Below are 8,035 nucleotides of genomic sequence, written 5' to 3'. Positions count from 1 at the left end.
TCTTTCTTTCTTTCTTTCTTTCTCTCTCTCTCTCTCTCTCTCTCTCTCTCTCTCTCTCTCTCTCTCTCTCTCTCCCTCCCTCTCTCTTTTTCTTCCTTCCTTCCTTCTCCTCCTCCGCTTCCTCCCCCTCCTCATTGTTGTCATCCTCCTCCTCTTCTTCTTCCCCTTCCTCTCCTGATTGCCACCATTGTCATCATCATCATTGTCATCTGGTCTTCATCTTTGTCTTTTCTTCTTGTGTGTTTTCTAGAAGGGAAGTCACAAGCATGGGTGGGGTAGACTGAGAAGTATGATTGGAGTGCATATGTGAATTTCCCAAATAATCAGTAAAAATATTATGATGAACAAGGAATAACAATTTCTATTGCAATTAAAAAAAATCAGGCAAAACTCTAAAAAGGATAGGAAGATGTGTCTTCTTCAGTAGGCTACTGAGACCCTTCCCCCATCAGGGAACTAACAAGGGAGGTTCACTCAGACCTCTTAATCCTAATGTCTGTGTACCCCAGTGAGTCAGTTAAACAGTTTAGTGACTAGAGATCTATAAACTGGTAGTAAAGATGCACTGTTAACCTAAGGCCTTGTGGTATTACCTCATTCTGGTCAGTGTGAAACCCTATCCAGCTCCCTGAAGGAATTATACTTTTAAGAAAATTTTAAAAGTTACTCTATACTTCTACTTGGAGACAAACGGACCACTGAATTTTTCAAAGTGCCTGTAACTTCAATCCTATTTCTCCTGTAATACTGAGAGACAGGCCAACTACTGTTTTAACTAAAATTAGATTATGGTTAAATTTCTTCTCTCTCTCTCTCTAAAACCTGAGAGACCTCTGATCTGTCTAAGTAATTCCTTCGTGTATTTGTTTATTTTTCTGTCTTCATTCATTCATTCATTCATTCATTCATTCAGTCAGTCAGTTGGGCCAGCCTGCTAACGCTATAGAAACTGTTTATTCCTTGATAATCAGTGTCCATTTATAGAAATGGTTGCAAAGGTACACTGTAATCTGTGAGATTGGTGGATTCTATGGGAACTTTTGTACATGGGAGATGGGCATGGGCATATCTTAAGAAGAAGGCAACCATTTGGTTTACGGACACTTTTGGCTGGTGACCCCATAAAGATGGAAGCAGCCATGTGAGTTAATCACCACCTTGGTTATTATAACCAACCCTATGATATTAACAAAGTGTGGTGGCACCAGTAGAACTTCCTTGTCTGCTGGGACCTCTGATAACCATTGTTACAGTAACAAGAGTTAACAAAAAGGAAAAAATAAGTAAAGAAAAAAAAAAAGAAGTTTAATATGATCACCTTCTTAGTGCTTACTAAACTAGATTATCAGGACTTAAACCCAATTTACATGATAAGTTGTAAAACTAAATAAAACCTTCTAATTTAGATAATATTCTATAAACTAAGATAATAACAAGTGTTTCACGTATTTTCCTCTTGTCTGAAAATAAAATACAACTTAAAAAAAATAATGGATGTGAGATCAGGAGAACCCAAATACAGAACAACTGTTCCTTCTCTGTTTAGGCTACTATTGGATATACACCAGGGTCCTGTTTCCCTCTGCAGGAGCTAGAGGTTACTTACGTTTACATAACACACACACACACACACACACACACACACACAACCAGCCAATCAAAAACTCAGGCCATCATTTAGAACCCAGGAGGGAGAAAAATAAGAGAGAGAGAGAGAGAGAGAGAGAGAGAGAGAGAGAGAGAGAGAGAGAGAGAGAGAGAGAGAGAGAGGAACCATCTCTCAGATTTCATTCATTGTAACTTCATCACTGTTAGGGAGGAGGGTAATATTAAACTAGGATCCTCTTTATCTCAGTCTGTCCTCTAGAGGAGGTTTGGAAGAAGATAGGCTCTGTCTCTTAATAATTGAAACCTGGGTGTATGTGAAAACTGGAAGGAACTGGAACTGAAGGTGTGGGCAAACCCAGTTCAGTCCCATAATAGAAACCAGTTCCAAGGTACTTGAGTTGTTCTAGCCATACCTTTGGTTCTTTAGAGTCTCACTTTCTAGATTCTGGGATGTGAGACATGAGGCAGATAAGGTGGACCTCTATAGGTCTCTCCTAATCTTGTTTTTTATTTTACAGATGGGAAGAAAATCCTCCAAGATTCCTTTAAGTTTCCCACTGGCTTATCTCCTGAACAATTGGAACAAGTCAGACCCTCAGTGCTTAGGGAGAAAGCATTTACCTTTGCATAATATTTGCCTAAATGTCCAAAATAATGAACAGTGGACCCCAGGAGGAATTCTTCACTATGACACTACCCTTCAATAAGAGTTGCACTTTAAGGGAGTGGAAAAGTGTGATAGAGCAAGACAGCAGAGATTTCTCCATTCCGTATTATTGCTGAGGCCATCTCATGTGTAACTAGAACTTGATCTCCTTGATGGAAAATTATCCACTTCTATTCTGGGAACCCAAGGTCAAGAAGTCCAAGCTAAGTTTCCTAGATTGTGTTAAACTGCTTGTTTGTGCAAACCTCCCTCTGCAGCTGCTGAGTGAGATAGCATAATGTTCTTTTTCTTCCTTTTAATAGTCCCTTGATCTAAATGCTTGGGGCTATACTTGGGTCCCTGAATGCCTTAGTGTAGTCCCAACTGTATGGAATAAAAACTTAATTGGCTACAAACTGTGTCAGAAGAGTCATCTCTGATAGGTTCCCCATAACAAACATACTCTAAATTCCCTGTGTCTAGCTTTGCTTTCATCTGTGGGGTAAATCAGATTTTGATTAATACTATAGCATAGACCCACAGACCCTAGCTGTAGATTTAGGTGTGTTTAATCAAGTTCATTTTAAAACTACTTCATTTCTTCTCAAGTTTCTCCTAAAAATTACAGATTAATTACACATAATACATTTGTGCAACTGAGCCTCTGGGTTTTCAGTAATATTTGGAGACCCACACTGATATGGCCAGAGGAATTAAAATGTAAACTATCTTCTTCCTTCTCTTTCAGGTCTACTGAGTCCCAGGGAATGGTGGGGCATCTCTAAATGTTCTGTAACTGCAGAAAGTCACTTACTTTCTTTTTCAGGGATTTCATTGAGACTCATCTTGGAGATGCCACTGAATGGACTCAAACAAGGGTCTAGTCTGCAAAAAGAAGGGTCAACAAAGAGGGAAAATTCCACTGCACTTTCAGATAAAACAATGGTCAAGCAAGGCCTTTGACTTATGCCCACACAGATGGACTAACTGACAAAAAAGAGACTAGAGGAGTCAGACCTAGGCCAAGTCCTCCAGAACCCAAGTAACCTCTGAGGACCATATCTTCAAGTAGGCTTGAAATAAAAAAGAAAGTTACTAATTTTGTCCACCTACATGATATTACCAAAAATGGAAGTATAACCAGGATTAATATGGTCAATATGTATGGTTCTTTAACAGTGTCAACCATTATAGTTAATCATAGGAGATGCTATTTGGACAACTATTTTCCACTAATGATTCTCTCCCTGATAACCAGACCAGTGTCTAGAAGAGTACTTCTCACCGCTATAATACGACGCAGCATGTTCTAAAATGTTCTAAGCATGTTTCCTGACTAAATGAGGTTTCAGATACCCTGTTGTAAAAACTTATAGATGCTGATGTATAGTAGTGACCTCAAGTAGAACCTGGATTTCTTTAAAGTTTGGCCCACATTGTCCATCTCCTCCAGTCAGTGCAGCTGATACATGAAGAGAGGCATCTGTTACTGGTAAGACACTCTCAGTAGGTCTTCTACAGGGTTTTGATAAAAAGTTTCTGGTGCACTGTCAAGCCATCTACAAAATTATACATTACCTCATTAAACAAAAATTAAGTTAACCATGATGTCAAAACATCTTTCCTCCTTAACTGTGTCTCTTGATGTTCCCTATGAGAGTAAAGTAGAAGAAATTCAATGGCCTACTTCTAAACTTAAATTGGCCAATGAAAGCCACCTTTGAACTTGTGAACCAGACAAATGGCTCTTCCATGGTGTACATTTTATAGTAGACAATGGCTACAGAAGAATAAGTCATCAATCATGTTGATGCCTATATCCAAGCAAGGATTCTGTAATAGTTTTCTTGCCTGTTCTCTTCCTCTCATAAGGGAAAAACTGTCCTAAGCATATACCCAATCAGTACTATTAATAGTGTCACTTTTTATGTGTTAAAGATGTTACCTTGCTCATATCACAAGTTCCAAAGATACACATCCCCACCAAATGGGTATTTTGTGCTCTGGATCACTGCAACCAGTTAAGTTTTGTCATCATTGCTTAAGTAGACCCTCCTTGAGGCACCCTGGCTACTGTCCCTGCATTGTCACCCCTTTCTCAGTTTGAAGTAGCTAAGATTTGTCATCACTCTCAAATGCCCTCGCAGCAGTTAGCATGATTTCCATGTGTGATGTATGTGAAAGACAAGGAATTACAAAGATTCTCCAGTAGTCAGACAGACTGCCATGGTTAGTTAAAAAAGGTGCCAAATCTCTAATATCAACACTTCTTCCTCACCCTTCTGACTTGAGACAAAGGCTGCCAGGCCCTCTGCTCATGGGCTGGCTCAACAAGTTCAAGGTCAGATCAGGAAATGTCACACATGAAGACTTATCATCCTTCTTCAAACTGACCTACCTAAAGTGGAGGAAAAGGAGCTCATCTCCAATATTAATGAACTAATGATTTATCAAACCTATACTACCTTCTTACATAGTAATGAAATAAATCATGAGTTTAAAAGGTTTGTTATTCTGGGTCATTTTAGATGAATGTGTGGATCTTTAACTAGACCTCTTAATACAGAAAATCTCTGCATGTCCCTTTGTAACTATGAACTAGTTTTCACATTTTACCTGAGCTCACATACATGGTTGTTAAGAAGCAATGTTGGCGTTGATGCAATATGCAGATCTGTCATGATGTAGATCATGAATAACTTCCCAGATAACTATAGTGAAGATTTGGTTTGCAAAGGTTAGAAACTTTGAGAGGGGTGGTCTCTCAGAAAAAAATTAGGACATTAAGTGAATGCCTATGATGAATATATTGGTACCCTGGAACTTTAGAACAGTAATTGAATGCCTATGGTGGGCCCAGTGGTACCCTGGAATGTTTGCTTCTCTTTTTGCCTTCTTGGAAAATGATCAGGTTCTTCTGTCTGTGCTTCACTTTAATAAATCTTAGCCACAGATAATAACAGAGACAACCAACACCAGACTGAAAAATAAAATGAACTTTTCATCTTTACAAGTTCTTTAACTCTGGTATTTTGTAACACCAATAGAAAACCAGCACAAAGTATAATTGAACATTCCTCAAAGAGAAATGTTTTATTTTAACCCTCATTTGTTCTTTAAATTCTGATCAATTGATAAACTCTTCTGATCCTGTTTATTCATAACAATCTTAGGATTATTGTTAAATTCAGATCCAAGAATTTATCAACCATCAAATATGTATTATGTGTTATGAAAGCTGCTCTTTGAGCTACAGAGACATGTAAGAGACTGTCCCTTGCCTTCAAACTAAGACAAGATCTTTAGTCATTTGAATGCTGTTCCTCTTCCTTGAGGTTGATTGACACAGATGAAGATTACATCAGCACTCAGTACATGTAGTCAATACAGGCTGTTTGGAATTTCTCACCATTTTGTGGATTTCTAATTTTAATCACATTTGTACATCAGGAATTTCCTGACCAACTTATTTGAAATAAATTACTCCTTTCAGCAAGTCTCTACTTTTTCTTTTAAATCTTGATGCTTAATGTCACCTGTCAGATTTGCTTTTCTCCGTGTTTTGTTAACCTAATTAAAATATTTTGATGGAGTAATACTTGTGCACAGAACACTGTGATTCTATTCAACCCCAACCACATTCTCTCTCATCCCTTTCACTTGGCCTTATCCACATTCCCTTTCTCCCTCCTTCCCTCCATCCCTTTTTTTTTCTGTGCTCCATACAGGCAGTAATTGTTTTTAATGTTTGTTTTCTTTCTCTGGAAAGTAAGATTCACAAAAGCCATAACTTTGCTGCTTTAGCTATTTACCCAAATGCATACTTTCCCTGTCCTTCAACCCAATTTCCCCTATAATTTTGAATCTGGATCATTCAGACAGTTGCTACCCTGGGAATTATCTGGGCTATTCTCTGAGATGCTATTAATATGATTCTGACATCTGTTCAATAAACTGGCTTACAATGTCCACTTCCAAAAATATGTCAAAGTACAATAGGACATTTAGAGAAGTAAGCTTAAAATCTACCCATGACTTCAGCACTGACCATCACGATTGCTTTAGTGACAGTATCCAGAAAGCAGCTGAGTGACACTTCCCCAACAGTTTACTTTTAAAAACAGGTATTACATTTGTATTTACTTTTATAATATGACCCACTTGAGAGTAGGGGAGCAAGGCTTATGACCAAAATTACCTCTAATTTACCACACGAAGATCTGCACACTGACAAAATAAAATGGATAGAAACATGCAAATTAGATTCACAGTCTGGGCTCATAATAAGCCAATTCATTTGTTTTGGTACAGAGGATCAGAGGTGAGGAGGCTACAGCATCTGTACCAACACCGGGAGTAACTTGGACCAACGGGACCCAGGTATGCAGGATCCCGGTCAGACCAGTGGCATGGGTTCCTTCTGGTCTGTCTGGGTAGTGCCCCAAAACATCCAGGAAATCCAGGACACAATGAGAAGACCAAAAACTAAGGATAATAGGTATAGAAAAGAGTGAAGATTCCCAATTTAAAGGCCAAGCAAATATTTTTTAGCAAAATTATAGAAGAAAACTTCCCTAAACTGAAGAAGGAGATGCCCATGAACATACAAGAAGCCTACGGAATTCCAAATAGACTCGACCAGAAAAACACTTTCTCCCCTCACATAATAATCAAAACACCAAATGCACTTTCTTTGTTTAGCGTAAGGGGAAAAGGTCAAGTAACATATAAAGACAGACCTATCAGAATTAAACCAGACTTCTCAGCAGAGACTATGAAAACTAGAAGATTCTGGGCAGATGTCATGCAGGCCCTAAGAGAGCACAAATGCCAGCCCAGGCTACTATACCCAGTGAAACTCTTAATCATCATAGATAGAGAAAACAAGATATTCCATGACAAAACCAAATTTACACAATATCTTTCCACAAATTCAGCCCTACAAAGGATAATAGATGGAAAACACCAACACAAGGAGTGAAACTACACCCTAGAAACAAGAAAGTAATCTTTCAACAAACACATACAAACATAATTCCACCTCTAACAAGAAAATTAACAGGAAGTAATAATCACTTTTCCTTAATATCTCTTAATATGAAAATCAATATTACCAACATAGCCTAATTGATTGATACTCAAAAATATGAGGAATTAGAAATTTGTTGACTGTCATCCAGTGGTCTCTCTAATTTGGCAATGGGAGAAATAGGTCCAATATTGTACAACCCATATACACTTTCTGCTTGTTCGTACATGACAGGGTTTTGCTGTGTGCCACATAATGGTCTTGAAATCACGTTTCTTCTATATCAGCCTCTCTATTAGTGGGATTGTTTATTTGATGTTTTCACACTATACTATGGCTTTCAAAACTGCTTACATATTTCAAAATTATTTATACAGCTGAAAGAAACATAGGCAACAAATTTGGGAGGTGGCTTGTAAAAGAACAGCAAAGAGTGAGACTGAAGGCTTTGCTTGATATTTATAATTATTGTATCAATTTTGAAGAAGGGGGACTTTATAAGTTACTCTTATTCTGAAATGAATGCTTTTCAAAATCATCACAGCCAATGAACCAGAATCTTACCCTCACCTAATGTCTGTGCCACCCTCCAAGCAGAACCATTCTGCATTGAAACAGTTGATGAATGACTTCATTGGTTAGACCATCTTACTACACACACCATTTTTTAAATAAGGTTACTACTCTATGCAGGCTGAGAATGATGACAATCACTCCAGTCAAATAGCTTTGACCATAGCAGGAAATCTGTA

The sequence above is a fragment of the Mus pahari genome, chromosome 17 (assembly GCF_900095145.1).
Source record: "Mus pahari chromosome 17, PAHARI_EIJ_v1.1, whole genome shotgun sequence".
NCBI classification, from domain to species: Eukaryota; Metazoa; Chordata; class Mammalia; order Rodentia; family Muridae; genus Mus; species Mus pahari.
Note: the sequence above shows the minus strand (reverse complement) of the source record.